Genomic DNA, 14,750 nt, shown 5'->3' with positions numbered 1-14,750 from the left:
TTAAATAAAATATTTATTGCATAATTTGATAAGAACGGTTATAAGATTAACAATAAAAAAAATTTCAATTTTTGTTTGGATTTTTACAAAATTCAGTTTATTTCAGATTTCTTCAGAGTTAACATTAATTTTTTTATGTTTCAAATTAGTCATTCATTGGATGTTAATATGTACTAGCTCCATCACTGGCTGGTTCTCGCATGGCTTGAGAAGTTTTTTTCTTTAAAAAATATACTAAATAGTATAACTTAACACTGTCACAACCAGTCAAAATCCAACACTTCAATCTTTTATATCATGTATATCCAGGTGATAAAATAGGATTATAGATCCACATTTTAGTTGTTACTGCGTGCATAAATTCCGGTATATCTACAAAAAGATAAATTTTAAACACATTTTAAACACATTTCTTAATTACATTCAATTTTTTAAGTTTTATAGGATTCAAAATGAAAATACTTAATGTTCAAAAGATTTATAGCTTTTCTAGTCATCATATGTCAATATTCAATTACTTCAAATTATAAAAGTAATCTATTACAAAACTACTACACTTTCCAGTGATTTCCCTTTATTGCAAAGTAAAGAGTTAGAGATCAATTTCAACAGGCTGGGGGTGAGGTAACTGAGGTTTATGAACAGAATCTCGGTTGATCTAAAAACAAATTTTTATTCAAAGCGGTATTTTTGTCAATTGATGCAGTCAATTTGGCTGATAGCTGGTTCTTAGGCCAGTTAGGGAAAACACTGGCTTTCTAAAGTTATGATATTGCAATTGCTTCTTCTTGTAAACATGAATTACCTTACGGTCTGTGTCTAATGGCTGTTACGTGGGCATCTTCTCCCCCATACTGAGTAGTTTTATAGTTGTCTCACAATCTCATGGCTCACTGTTACTTAGAAGTGTGTGATACATGTAGCTCCATGATCACCAGGAATATAGTCAGTCACTCTCCATGCCTGATGTGTGAAATTCATGATCCTCTATAAACTAGATGGCAGATTAAACCGATAAAAATAATATCATCACAGATATATAAACTACGTATACGTAGTGCATCTACTACTGTAATATTGTTACATATTAAAAAATATTATGCAAAGTTCTTAGTTGAAAGACTTCAAATTAGTGTTGATTAAATCGATTATCTATTTGTTTATATACCCACAATGGTTGCCTGTAAAGTTCCAATAAAATGATTCTTTCAAATTTTGCTCCATTCGTAAATATTTACCTTTGTCAGGTTAAAGAATTTTCATTTCGTGGACTACATCGCCATATTGTTTATGATAGATACCTACTCCCGTGATGCAACAGTCACAATGTCTACAGCCGCTGCATAGCCTTCGTAACGCAGTGGAGTAGGCTGTGACGTCATAGCTAGTCTTTAGTACCTACCCGTTTCCCACAATGCCGCGCGTTGTTTACACCTACATGTATACAAATGCAGAAAAAAACCCATTTTGATTTCACCTTTTGTTGTGTACATACATCACATTTTAAATTACTTGCATAAAAAGAAAACAGAGAAACACCGAATCAACACTATATCTTACTGATGCATCAACTAAAACCAGGGACCTATGTTAGTATATAGGTCCCTGCTAAAACTGTGCGTTAGTGGCACAGTAAAGGCTTGGCTGGCTACAGTAGCTAGACAACTTGTCCATGTAAGGTTTTTCCCACATATTTGTTTTATAAAAAAAAAGTTTGGAGTTTGTTTATCTTTATACCAAATGACAGGGTTTTTCATCAATTCGAAATGATTTCAGATAAAATTTTTTCATAGTATAACTGTTACCATTAAAAAATTAATATTTTTAGCTCTCAGAAAAAAAAAAAACGTTTATGATCTATTTACCCCTGACCTAATTATAGGGGCCAGCCCCTTTTCCTTAATCTTATATGAAAGCTCTCATAATTACGCACAACTTTTGTTGTACATTTCTTGCCAAACTATTCTCGGTGCAAAAGTAATTACGCGTTTTGACCGGAAGTGACGTCATTTGACGACTTTTGACAATTCCGGCATTATTTCCGGCTGACATCACAGTCAGCAAGTCAGAAAAAATTGAAAAACTCAAATTCAATCGTTTTATTTGATTTATTTTGATTCAAAGGAAAAACTTTGAATTTTCGACTACTTCCGGTTTTTACCGGAAGTACTTCTGATGGATGCTTTTTGTTGAGGATTGTGAATAAAAATATATGTTCTATTTGCCTTTAATCAATCCCGTTAAATTTTTCAAAAAATCTTAAAATTAAACATCCCTTCCTGTGTCGACCGGAAGTGACGGATGCGAAATTAAAAGACGTCATGCATAACTCAATAAGATGTTTTATAATCCCTGAAAATATCATGATTCAATCTTGAGTGGTTTACAAGAAGATGCTTGGACAAAATGACAACTTAAAAAAAGAAAATCGGACAAAAAATGCGACCGGAAGTGATTTTCAAAAAAATGAAAAAAAGGTCTGGAGATATTACAACAATGCATCATTCCTGAAAAAATCTTCGAAATCGGTTCAGTAGTTTCGGAGAAATCACGTGTACTATGAAAAGGGAAAAATAATAATAATAGGAAACATAAGAAAAACAGTAAGGTCTTCCGAAGGAAGTCGGAAGACCTTAATAATAATAATAATAAGAAACAATACAATCACTATAAGGTCTTCCGTGAAGACGGAAGACCTTAATAATAATAATAATAATAATAATAATAATAATAATAAGAAACAGAGTAAAAACAATATGTTCCCCAACTTCGTTTGGGGAACATAAATATATCATTTAATGCTTTATTTAGGTAACTTAAAATTATATCTGTGTTTTCTCGCTTTCAACTTTTTCGGCATTGAAGCTATTTTTCCCCATTTTTTAAAAATCATTTATCTACAACCAATTATATAAAAACAAATCTGCAAGTATGAAAGCTCAGAGACGCTTCGTTAATTATTTTTGAAATATCAGTAAACTTTAATATTCGCTGTAAACTTACACGTTTCTTCGTCCGTCCCATCTTTACAGTGCGCAATGTTATCACAGATCAAATTTTTATCAATACATTCATCACTATACTGGCAGTGGAATTGAAAAGGAGTGCAATATTCTACAACAAAAATTAAAACGTTGAGAAGATTTTGTTTGTTTGCGAATGCATGTTGAAAACTTCAATTATTAAAGATGTAAACATGCTGAGTGAGACCATTGTTCACAGTATCTCTAGTTTTTATAGGTTTTATGCCAGCATTTGAATTTGTACAACACTTTTAAAAAAACACACCATCAGCTGTTATATATATATAGTGATGAGGTGTCTTACCCAACTTTACACATGCTTTTTTTATCATTTTCTCGCAGGAAATGTGTTATTTATCTATATTTAGATAAACAGTCTTTGAGATTCCCGGTACAAATGTCTTACATGAGTAAAAAATTCTCTCACGTTAAAACGAACATTTCATCCAAACTTTTTTTTTGTACTGTATCTTCTTAAAGTTTAAAATTAAATTATCTTGCATGATAATTTTCAATTAGTTTGGGGCGTCGGAAAGTAAGTACATCATTTAAAAATAACTGATTCATTAACTTACATAAATATTACCAAAGTATACTTCCTTCCGACCTTTTAAGGATTTTTTAAGAAACCATCATTAGGCATTTGATTGGTTTTATTTTTGGTTTTTGAGTTTGGAATGTTACTTTAAATTAAGATAAAGAATATAAAATTCTACCATTAATTTCCAAACACATAAATATTTGTTAAATTAATTTTTTTTCAAAAGTTCAATATGCAAAAATATTTTGTAATCCTTTCCGCATATAGTTACTTGCATATTACACTCTACAAGGCTTTTGCATGCGTCAATTATTTTTATATACATTTCAAATCTACTGATGAACCCGCCTTGGGCGAAAGCACTATTAGTCTTAGTCAATATGATTTACATACCTGTACAAGGTCCATTGCTGATTTGGATATCGTCTAAAATAGCATAACTTTTCCAGCTTCCCGTCCTTTGTTTAAAAAATTTGGCTTGGAAAACTATCTAAAAATCGTCTAAATTGTTATTTTTTCCCAGCTGCCTCTCTCTCTTCTTATCTCTCTCTCTACACTCCTGGCCTCACACACCTTCACTCAGCTCACACACTATTTAACACCCATCGACCCCCCCCCCCCCCCCAAAAAAAAAAATCAATGTATATATAATTCTTGTATGAGAAAAGCGATTGAAGATTTAAAAAGAAAAAAATATGAAAATTACAATAAATTAGAATAACCTTTCAACAAATTTTACGTCTTGGTTTAGAAGGACTAACTACATATTAAGCGTAAAAGTATCAACACGCGATGTTTTATAATCTTGTGTATGGTATTATCTTTTTGTCTTTTAAACATAAATATTTAAATAGCATCAATATCTTCCTACATTATTTAAGTCAGCTTCTATTGTTCGTTTGATTTTATTTCTTTAAGTTTTTTCGACTTTAGATTAATTAATTAATTATTTAAATGATAAATTGAATAAATTTTACATATCAATCGAAGCAAGATAATTATTGATTTCAATTTATAATTGCTAACATGAAAAAAAAAGAAATGTTTAGTTATATCGCTATAAATACATGGAATGTTTTTGAGAACGAAGTCAGACAATAGTGTTTTTAAAAATCTCGGTTTCTTCACGTCATATATTTTATTTGTCAGACACCAAACTTTTCTCCTTGTAACTTTTTGACTAGATTTATTCAGACTGACAAATTACAAATTACATATTATTTCATAATTTTTTTAAAGGCCGGGGTTTTTAACCGTTCGGTTTTCCTCAGGTAAGTTTTGTGTGGCCAACTTTTTTCAAGCCAAGTTATTTAAACTTACAATTTTTTCCCTACAATTCCTTGATATCACTATACTATGGTAAAAAGTGGAGGGGAACCATCCTCTACATAAACATTTTCTATACTTAAGGTAATGTTGGGGCGAAAAGTGGGGGACAGCCCCCCCCCCCCCCCTGGACCCCCCTGTTGCTACGTCCCTGTAAAGTGATACAAAGTAAGAAAATAAAAAATAATTTCATACAACACGTGAAGAAACCCTTACGCTTACTACCTATATTTTCTATATTAACAAGTTATCAAAAGCATGCTCAGTTAATTTTTTTGTTGTAAAAATTTCTAATTATCAAGATTACGCAAAAAAAGAAAGTCACAAAGCTTTTCTGCATCAAAGTTTTTTTTTTTACCTGAAACAGAGGTATGATTGGTAGGTTCAATGACATTTTGCGAAGGAATTTTCCATAAGTGTATCTTTTTTCAAGCAAAAATCTATCCATGTTTTCAAGAGGATGGCTGTCAGAAATGTCTTGATCTGATGACACATAAGATACGTTTAAGGACGTATCTCCTTGCAATAAATAAAAGAAATGCAGACATTTTGGATGATGAATAACGGAAATATGTTTGCTCAGCAACGACGAACTAAGTATTTTTTCTTCATCAACATCACGGGAAGCAAATGTACGACTTATTGGTATATACCCCGTAGTGTATAGAACTGTGTTATTTTCATGAAGATAGTCTAAGCAAATAAAAGAAATCATCAAGTTACAGAGTAAAGACTTAATTCTTTAATAAAATACTAGTTGATATATTTTGAAATAAAATAGTTTACATTTGAGAAGTTATTACAAAATTGCCTTTACATTTTGGTAATTGCTCTATTTTCCCCCCCTTTTCACGTGTCCATCTCTTTTTGTAGGTTTCCGAATCCTCGGCGAAACAAAATGGAGGATTATTGCGACAGACCCCAGTTTCCGAATAAATAAATTTTACGTCCAGAACATCCCATCCACATAAATCAGTCTCAAAATCGCAGACATCTGAAAATCAACAATAATCTTTTATGAATCATACATGTAATTTCATTGGGCAGGAGATCACGGAGACGTTTGACAATTGACCACGACCTACTCTCTGATTACATGTTGATGCCAACTTCATCAAAGTTGTCAGTATTCGTATGATTTTTCGAGCAAATGTTTTAATTCAAAGATCTACATGTAGCTTAACATACTTAACAGATTTATGGTTCGTGTGTTTATGTATTTGTATTTCCAAAAATTGTTCTTTTCTATCTTTCATACACATCGCTCTTTGGGTAGATAGATTATCACATCTCTCTGAAATAAGATTTTAAAATGCTGGATACGGGTAAAAAGATACTCTTGCCCCAAAATCTACAAATGTGATGATTGTAAAGATATATATAGATGTTTTTAGAAATTAAGTCAACTTCTTCAGTTGAAAAGATCCCAAATACTATTAAACAAAACCTAATAAGTTTTTGCATGCTGTTGGGAAATCATCGTTCTAAAATTGTGACAAAATATTATAGGCCTCTATTGTCACATACATATAAAACAGCATTTAAAAAGTTCTTATTGTCAGTGCTCGGCACACGACAATTTTTCGTCTTTTACAAATAACATTGTCAATGAAGTTTTCTTTGTCATCAGGCATAACGGCAATATAATGTCAAAAATGTTAACAACATAAATACTCTATAATTTGGTGTATTTGCAATTAATATTTAATTTCTTTGACATCGTTATTTTAATGACAAATATCTGACGATATGTGACAAAGCGCTTTTAATTAGACATTGTCAAAAATGGTGAAGTTACGCGGTAAAGTGGAGCACCAAATTATCAATCAACACTATGTGGAGCGGAAAGAGTTAAATCCACGAACCATAAAATATGGCCTCATCCCCAAAATAAACATGATTTTTATTATCGATAGTGTAGACTTTAAGCTTTTCATAACCGTTTTTCTTTTTCCGATATCTATTTTACTTTTTCGAAACGAGATATTGCAAGATGGTATTGTTTTGATGGAAAATGCATTAGGAACGTCATTTTTTGTAATATAACGTCACGTAAAAAGGCGATAGAGATGACTGTAGGATTATAATGCACCTATTTATTAAAGGTGCTTAGATACATAATTGAAGCAATTTTTTTCTCAAATGTTCTGTTTAAGTCACAACTTATTATCGAATTGTTTCAAGAGTGAAGAATTCTTATTAGCCCAAGGCGTAAGATTGATACGTCGCCGTTGTTTTATGAAGAACTAATTCTCTATAATCACATCTGGGCGTCATTTTGTTTCCAACAAATCCTTGAAAATCACAGTAGCACAATGTCGGCAGTTCTGATAAAAACTGATTTTGATGAAACTGTACATGTATTTTAAAAAAACTGGTTAACAATGAAAAAAAATTATTTGAATTATCATCTTATTTAAAAAAATCATTTTAGTCGGCGCGATTAAATTTGGTAGGTCGCGTTATAGGGGAAACAAAGGTATTTTTTTTATTTTGGCCTCGGCAAAAAATCGTAATTTTCAGATCATGTAAAAAATTCCATGTTCGCAGGTATTTTAAAGCATAATTTTTAAAAGCTAGAAATAAACTTTTATAGGCTTTTCACCTGTCCAATCAACGTATTTAGGGGGGAAATCGATCAAAAGGAAAAGGGCATTAAAAATGTTTTGAAGTGAATTATCATTTATCTTACTACGCAGAGAGAGTTCGTAAAACAAACAAAAAAAAAACACCAAAGAAACAAACAAACAAAAATGAAATAAAAATACACGAGTGAATTTTAAGAATTATTGAATTCCTATACGAAGAAGATCATATTAACTTGTTTGGCATGAATAAACAGGATATTGCTCAAACTGAAAGCTATATCAATGCAATCGCTCTGTTTACAGATTCCATTGTGTCTTAGCGAAATTATAGTGAGCCGTTTCAAATATAACTCGTAAGTTTAGTGGAATAACCTGTCATATAATTTAATCAAGAATCTATGCTTATATTTTGCCGGTCTCTAGCACGAATCAAGATCCAGTGGTTTTATGGGTCAGTTATTCATTTTTTTCACTTAACACGCCCCGCTTTCTCATTCAAATAATACAACTACCTCCATAGCTGTAATGGCTAAGCCGGGATTTTACAGAAAAGTATACGATTTTATTTATTCAATATCATGTATATATTGAAAGTCTCTCCCAAAAAATTTCTTATGAGTATTTATACAGACTATGCTTTACGACTTTAGCTTTAAAAAAGTGCGAGAAAGCAGAGTTATATGAAGATTCATTCTTTGCACCACTTGGTGAGAAACAAACAATCTCCGTAGCAGATCAAGTGGGAGTTCAGATTTTAGAGTAAATAAAAGTAAAGTAAAAAATACCATACCAACGCACTCAAAGGATACACAGGTCCTCTGCATTTGGTAAGAAGAATAGTGTATATATATTAGGGATGACAATTTGTAACCGGTTAATCGATTATTAGAATCGGTCGGAGCGATGCTAACCCGTTAGAAAATCCGTACTAATTAATTAGTCGGAAAAATTAAAATATATGTAAATTTGAACGCAGTTTCCTTAAAATCCCTTCTGCTTTTTTTTTTTTTAGAAAGGAAAGTGCTGCATTGATTTTAATTTGGGGTTTTTTTTACACCATATTTTGAGGTAGTTATGGCTCTCCAGATAGAGATCGCAGTGTAATTGGTAAAGTGTTATTTACTGTTTATATAACATCAAGCCGTTACCCAGATAGTTCTGTGGGTTTTTTTTTTTTACAATATTATAAAACCATCGCCACCGCTAAGCACTTTTAATTAAAGTATGTCTATATTTTGCCGTTATCTATTAAGTTATGTTAATTATTATAAAGAACGCTGTACATTGTAAATAAATTGAAAGTTCAGACATAGACTAGTTCCGATTATGGTATTAACGCAGAATTAACTTCTTTAACAATTACATTGCATTGGCGTCGGAAGCACAAATTGAAAGTGGGGGGGGGGGGGGGCCCCCCCCCCCCCCCCCCCCGGGGCGAGCCCCCGGGGCAAAAAAACCTGACAAGCAAATTTAAAAAAAAAAAGAAAAAAAAGGGGGAAATGAAATGAAAATTTCCCAAACACGAAAATCCTATTTCGTTGGGGGGGGGGGGGTGTAAAATCGAAATTCATTACCAAAATTCTTTTTTTATACACAATTTTAAAAACATTTTTTACCTATACTGCGGTATGCCTGTGGAAAGTGGGGGGGGGGGGGGGGGGGGGCTAAAAATAACATCATATGTTAAAATTAATTAATAAGTATTTTTTTTGAAAAAAAAAAGTGGGGGGGGGGGGGGCTAAGTCAATAATAAGTATATATTTGGGAAAAAGTGGGGTTCCGACGCCTATGCATTGAAAAATTATCCGTTTCTGATTTCTCAAGCAAAATTCATGGTTTTCTTAATTTTTTCTTGTCTATTGAAATTGAAATAGAATAAACTAGTACTCTTATGTACATTAAATACCCCGATCAAAATAATAAACAGAATATAACTTCAAACTTCCTTTTAGCCTTTTTGTGTATATGAAAAGAAAATGTCAATTGATATGTATATCTTGATGCGACTAACTGCATGGTTAATACATGTAGGTCAGAATCTTTTGCAGTTAACCGATTAGCAAATCTGCAATCGATTGCAATCGCTAATATATTCACATGTAAAGTTAACACTCCCCCCCCCCCTCCGATTGGTTTAATCGATTTTAAAGCCTTTTCCTTGTCAATGAATTTAAGTTTGATTTTTGGAAAGGGTACTTTAAACAATTTATTTTAATTGATAATAGAACAAGTGGACATGACTCCCCTACACCATACCACTTTGAAAAAAATTATAGTTCCATAATATTGACTCGAATATTTTTTTTACTGAAGTGTCTCGACCATACTGCAAAAAAATGAATGAAGAAAAAAAGAAAGATAGGATGAAAGACTCTTTTAAGACCCCCCCCCCCCCACACACACACACATACATGCTTCAATTTGTGTTCTTTCTTAGTTATCAAAGTTTATAACTTTTTTAGATGTATAGTGACATATATAAAAATGTATTAAAATTAAAATAAATTATGTAATTTGATTCTGGAAACATATTTAAAGTATGTCGCATAAACGACAGTGAGTGTATCAAGATAATTTTATACTTTCGACGTAAATAAAAGATATATCAAATAGGCCTATTGTCTTCCCACAAATTTTTATTAAAATAGAAAATTTGGTGTTATGACTGATACATTTTATAAAAAGCAATATTGTAATAAATTCAATATTTTGTATATATTTTCATTTTTATTACATTTTGTTAAATATGAATTTAGTTTAATAAAAAAAAAAAAAAGAAGAAATTTTTATGAGAAAAATATAAATTAAGTTTCAATAATTAGTGTCAGAATGTAACAAAAAGTACAGGTATTTTATATTGTCAGAATTCAATTTGTCACCTAAGATTTCCTTGTTTATTCAGTATAAAACAGTTTTTATACAGGTGAAAAAAAGGACTTTCTTTTACAAATATTGGCATGTCCAGCTAATGGATTTCTATTGTATTTTGGTAAACAATTTACCTATGAGTTTTTAGAGTCAGATGTTCAATAAGCATGATAATCAAATAATTGCGTAATAGTGTTAATCTCTTTTGTGATTTTGTCTTTTTGTTAAGAAGACCTAAGGGTCTGAGGTCAAGCCCAGGTGTTCAAGTTTACTCAATTACCGTGGCGGTCATTTTTATGTCACGTGATCACTCTGTTTAATTAATCGTCTTTATTTGGAAAATTTTTACAACTTTCAGCTATTCATTAAGAAATTCTAAATTTTGATTGGCTAAAATCCTGTAATCCAAAGACGCGGAATCGTCGGTGAAAATTCGCCCAAGCTTGGTCACTTTCATCGACGATTTCAAAGAATAAACTTCAGTTATTAAAAATATATTATTTCTTTATTCTTTGGATTTTTACAGGTATGTAAATCATATAATTTTTAGTTAATTAATTCGTTTTCTATTAAAGCAATTCTTTTTATGCTCATAAATAAATTTTTAAAATATTAAGTATTTTATTGATAAGTATTTTTATTTATTTCTTGATTCTAAATTTGAGCTTGAGTTAAGTTTCCCCTAAAGATTTTATTGTTGCATAAGTTTTATGCATAGTGGCCTCATTTAGTATTTGTATAGTTTGTAGTTGTATGTTTTATTGTAATAAACGGGTTTAGCGACAGTCTCAAATAAATGTAGCGTTCTTAGAATTGTAATTTGAAATTTAGCGCCATTATATTCATTGCGCGCTCTTTAATATAAGGAGGTAAAAATGTTATTTGTTTGTATCGAAAAGCGCTGGAAAAGTAAATTGTAAAATGACTTTAGAGATAAGAATGTAAGTACACAAGCTTTTGATTGTTATGATTACCTTTATATTTAAATGATTTTAGTTCGGACTAGTTACCACTTCAATGATCTATGATTAAAGTTAAAAGAAAAGTGTAAAATAGATAATGTTTTATTTCCAAATTTTCTCCGTTTAGTAATTCATGCTACGAGACTGTCCGCTGTAACATTAGTAGTTTAGATTTATATTATATCTATGCAAGTTTAGATTTTCATTTTACAGAGGGATTTTTCCTAAATTGTTCAACCCTCTGTACAGTCACCAGGATTAACTTTAAAACATATTTTTATAATATTTTACATTGTATTTGTAACTGGTGACTGTTTGTTTATAAGATTATTAATACACTTTCATCGACGATTTCAAAGAATAAACTTCAGTTATTAAAAATATATTATTTCTTTATTCTTTGGATTTTTACAGCCACCGTAGAGGGCAATCCAAGCCAGGAAGTAGCCCCACGTGTAGAGCAGTCCAAATAAGGAATAAAGTCAAACTTTCCCCAAGCGAGTGATTCCCCTAATAAATAAAATACAACACAAGTTCACGTGTAACCATAAATAATAACGTGACAACTGGTGGAGACATCCTTGAGATCCCTAATCTCTGACTCGCATGCGCAGATACAACCTGAGAAAAAGAAAAAACATGTCGACGGGAACACCAGAGAATGCCTCGACTACCAGTACCACACAACCAAATAGCCTTCAAGCAGAAATCATGGCCACCGTCCATGAGAAAAATGAAGAAATAGAAATTCTAAAACAAAGAGTGGAGGAAGAAAAACAAAGACAAGAACAGAAAGAGCAAGAGCTGGCCTCTGTGAAACAACAACTACTAGCGCTTAAACAACAACAACAACTGCACCAACAACAGCAACAGCAGCAACAACAACTGCAACAACAACAGCAACAAGCACCCCCACCCCCACCACAAGTGCAACAGCAATCAACTTCCGGCCCAGGACCAGCTACAACAAAACTGTCCAACATCAAGCTGGAGAAGTTTGACGGAAGAACATCTGCCGTTCAGTGGTGGATGAAATTTATGGCATTTATATCGATCCAAGGTCTTTCAGAACAGACAGCCATCTTACATCTACCATTCTTCCTAATCGGCGCAGCAGAGACGTGGTATAATTCTTTGGAAATGGTGAGGAAATTAACATTAACAACAATTCAGGAAGCCTTCATTAACCGTTTCAAGCCGCCTTCAAACCACGCCTTTGATCTTCTGGACATGAACCAAGGAACCGCAGAAACTGTTGAAGAATTTATACACCGGGTGACCGAAAAAGCCACAGACTTGAAAATGGACACTAATCAGACCATGGGTAAAATTATCAGAGGATTGAAGCCAAAAATAAAAGCAGACATGGTAAAAGTAAATCCTAAAAACATGGAGGAACTACGAACACATGCCATGCTAGCAGAAATGGCCCAAACTATAAGTAATGACGACAATGTACAATCCGCAAATAGTGCCGCAGTGTGCAATGCGATGACATCGCTGGAGGAACGAATGAGTGCATTGGAGACGTCAAACATAAACATGCTCCAGCAAGCCAGACGTTTCAACAACTCAAACCCACAGAAGTCCTCCTTTAACAACGCCCAAGGCCAGCCGCAGAGGGGTCCTCAACACCATGGTTACAGGGAGCCTGAGCCGAGAAACCAGAGTCCCCAGCAAAAGTCCTCCCGGCGTTGCTACAGATGTGGTGAGTCTTGTGATTCATTTTATAATTGTAGAGCCAGAAATCAAAAATGCATGTATTGTGGTAAATTTAATCATTTATGGGGATGCTGTCGTAAATTAGAATATGACATTAAAAATGGCAAAGTTCGACGTACTGACATACAATCCTTGACGACTAATAACTCTGCATAGGGATTCGAGCCTGTCTTTAGGAAAGTTTCTAAAGATGGGCACAATGACAAATGTCCTAGGGTAAATGTGGTGACACATATGTCCAAAAACACAGTCAAAGTTAGTATCAAGGGACAAACAACGAGTGCCCTTGTAGATTCAGGTGCTGCAGTGACAATTTTGAGTAAAGTGTTCTTTGAAAAAACTGCTTATTGTGGGTCAAAGTTACAAACTCCAGATTTCCCTCATGTCATAGGTGCTAGTGGTCGACATTTAAAAGTGCTAGGCAAAACAAACATTGAATTTGCAATTAATGGTACTAGATACAACTTTTGTGCTCATATTGTTGATGGTTTACATCACTCCTTTATTTTAGGAATTGACTTTTTATGTGCTTCTAACACCACACTAACCTTTGCTGATACTAACACAATGCACATTCCAGACAAAAATGGTGCACCAAATGTTTGTGTTATTAACACTAACTCAGGGTTAGCTAGACTTAATCACCCAGTAGAGTTACCAGCAAAGTCAGAAACGATTGTTCAGGTCAGAATTTCACGTCAACAACAAGACAGAGAAGTGCTACTTGAGCCACATGGTAAACTTTTAGCTAAAAAGTTAGGTGCTGCAAAATGCCTTGTTAAGATTCACAAACAAAAGGGTGTCATAAGAATTATGAATCCTCAATGCAATGAAATTTTCTTGCCCCAAAATTATGTTGTTGCTCATGTTATGGAAATAGAAGAAAATCACATTTTTCCTTTAGACTCAACAAAACAACATCATGGCAAAAGCAAAATTCCTCAAGTCAATCAAATCACTCCAGAAATTGAAAAGCAAACTAAAATTCATTTCAATCTTGACAATGCAGATTTGGATTCTTCTCAAAAACAAATTTTGTTAGACTTTTTGGCTAAACACAGAGACAATTTTGCTCTTGATTTGACAGAATTAGGCAAAACAAGTTTACACAAACACCACATAGAAACCAAACCCGGCTCACGACCTGTTCGTTTACCCTTTTACAGAACATCTCCACACTCATCTAGGGAAATTGATAAACAAATACAAGAGATGCTTGACAATGACATTATACAACCATCTAACTCTGAATGGCACTCACCAGTGGTTCTTGTCAAAAAGAAAAACAACACATACAGGTTCGCATGTGACTATCGTGCATTAAACAAGATCACAATCCCCATGTCATTTCCCTTACCCCATATTGAGAGTGTGTTTGATGCCATAGGTGAAGCTAAAGCAACATACTTTACCAATCTTGATTTAATGTCAGGCTTTTGGCAGATGGAGTTAGACGAAGGTAGTAGACAAAAAGCAGCTTTCATTACACAAAGTGGTGTTTACGAGTGGAAAAGAATGCCTTTTGGATTGCAAAATTCTCCAATTTCTTTCCAAACGTTAATGGCAAATGTTCTCAGAGGTTTAAATTGGAAATCTGTGCTCGTTTATGTAGACGACATTTTGATCTTTTCTAACTCATTCGATCAACATATCAAACATTTAGGCCAAGTTTTTGATCGTCTAAAAGAAGCAAATTTGAAATTACAGCCCACAAAATGCC

At 32.9% G+C, this 14,750-nt stretch overlaps 1 long non-coding RNA gene across 1 annotated transcript; it reads right to left on the bottom strand.

Annotated features, from left to right (window-relative positions):
- On the bottom strand, positions 1–1,323 carry LOC134256760 (uncharacterized). Its single transcript, XR_009989784.1, has 3 exons — positions 1,239–1,323; positions 806–994; positions 1–372 (listed from the first exon to the last, which is right to left on the bottom strand). It is a non-coding gene; the product is annotated as an uncharacterized LOC134256760 (long non-coding RNA).
- Between the last annotated feature and the right edge of the window lie 13,427 nt (positions 1,324–14,750).

This window comes from Saccostrea cucullata, unplaced genomic scaffold (assembly GCF_032062105.1).
Source record: "Saccostrea cucullata isolate Sc308-1 unplaced genomic scaffold, CSIRO_AGI_Scuc_v1 ctg3862, whole genome shotgun sequence".
NCBI lineage: Eukaryota > Metazoa > Mollusca > Bivalvia > Ostreida > Ostreidae > Saccostrea > Saccostrea cuccullata.
This window is presented reverse-complemented; position numbering and strand designations above follow the sequence as displayed.